The sequence below is a fragment of the Pristiophorus japonicus genome, unplaced genomic scaffold (genome assembly GCF_044704955.1).
Source record: "Pristiophorus japonicus isolate sPriJap1 unplaced genomic scaffold, sPriJap1.hap1 HAP1_SCAFFOLD_529, whole genome shotgun sequence".
NCBI classification, from domain to species: domain Eukaryota; kingdom Metazoa; phylum Chordata; class Chondrichthyes; family Pristiophoridae; genus Pristiophorus; species Pristiophorus japonicus.
In genome coordinates this window covers 266999-268074 of record NW_027254436.1, presented here as the reverse complement: position 1 = coordinate 268074, position 1076 = coordinate 266999, and positions in this window count along the sequence as shown.

The following is a 1076-nucleotide window of genomic DNA, read 5'->3' as shown; positions in this document are numbered from 1 at the left end:
GCTCTATAACCAGCCGCTCCTCATTCTCTGCCTCAGTAACCAACCGATCCTCTCTGCTCCCGCTCTGTAAACAGCCGCTTCTCTCTGCTCCCACTCTCGAACCAGCCGCTCCTCTCTGCTCCCACTCTGGAACCAGCCGCTCCTCTCTGCTCCCAATCTGGAACCAGCCGCTCCTCTCTGCTCCCAATCTGGAACTAGCCCCTCCTATCTGCTCCCACTCTGTAACAGCGGCTCCTCTCTGCTCCCACTCCGTCAACAGCCCCTCCGCTCTGCTCCAACTCTGTAAACAGCCGTTCCTCTCTGCTCCCACTCCGTAGCAAGCCGCTCCTCTCTGCTCCCACTCTGTAAACAGCGGTTCCTCTCTGCTCCCACTCTGTAAATAGCCGCTCCTCTCTGCTCCCACTATGGAACCAGCCGCTTCTCTCTGCTCCCACTCTGGAACCAGCCACTCCTCTCTGCTCCCACTCTGGAAACAGCCGCTCCTCTCTGCTCCCACTCTGCAACCAGCCGCTCCTCTCTGCTCCCACTCTGGATCGAGCCGCTCCTCTCTGCTCCCACTCTGTAACCAGCCGCTCCTCTATGCTCCCACTCTGTAAACAGCGGCTCCTCTCTGCTCCCACTCCGTCAACAGCCCCTCCTCTCTGCTCCCACTCTGTAACCAGCCGCTCCTCTCTGCTCCCACGCTGTAACCAGCCGCTCCTCTCTTCTCACACTCTCTACACAGCCGCTCCTCTCTGCTCCCAGTCTGTAACCAGCCTCTCCTCTCTGCTCCCACTCTGGAACCAGCCGCTCCTCTCTGCTCCCACTCTGGAACCAGCCGCTCCTCTCTGCTCCCACTCTGGAACCAGCCGCTCCACTCTGCTCCCACTCTGTAACCAGCCGCTCCTCTCTGCTCCCAATCTGGAAGCAGCCGCTCCTCTCTGCTCCCACTCTGTAACAAGCCTCTCATCTCTGCTGCAGCTCTATAACCAGCCGCTCCTCATTCTCTGCCTCAGTAACCAACCGCTCCTCTCTGCTCCCGCTCTGTAAACAGCCGCTTCTCTCTGCTCCCACTCTCGAACCAGCCGCTCCTCTCT